Here is a 496-nt window from a genome sequence, read left to right on the forward strand (position 1 = left end):
TCAGGGAAGATGCCTCTGACACATGCTGTTTGAGCAGAGTCCTGAAGGAAGGACACAAGGGGAATTGTGGGCCAGGCCCTTGTGTCCTCTACTTTATAAACAGACATATTTAATAAGTCTGTTAGTAAGGAAGATGACACCCATTTTTGTCAACACACTGCCACATTTTACTAAATGTAATATAAGTTTAAACACATTCTATCCAGTCTTCCTGAAATACAACTCTGTGTACACATCATATTACCTTTTCCCTTTTTGAGTATCAGACTTGCTGGTTTACAAATTCAACTTATTCTAATATGCTGTATTTATTATTTCCTTTTTTATGGAATTGTCACAACCTGGCCAGTGCAAGCCCCATTTATCTGTCTGCTTTGTCCTCTCCACACTGCCTAGACATTTTTGAAATCACCCTTGTTTTCTGGCAATAAGATACCCCAGGCCCAGTGCGATCCCTGTCCCAGAACATGTAATTAGCTCCTCTCCAAGAAGCCTT

This window comes from Galeopterus variegatus, unplaced genomic scaffold (assembly GCF_000696425.1).
Source record: "Galeopterus variegatus unplaced genomic scaffold, G_variegatus-3.0.2 Scaffold4846, whole genome shotgun sequence".
NCBI classification, from domain to species: Eukaryota; Metazoa; Chordata; class Mammalia; order Dermoptera; family Cynocephalidae; genus Galeopterus; species Galeopterus variegatus.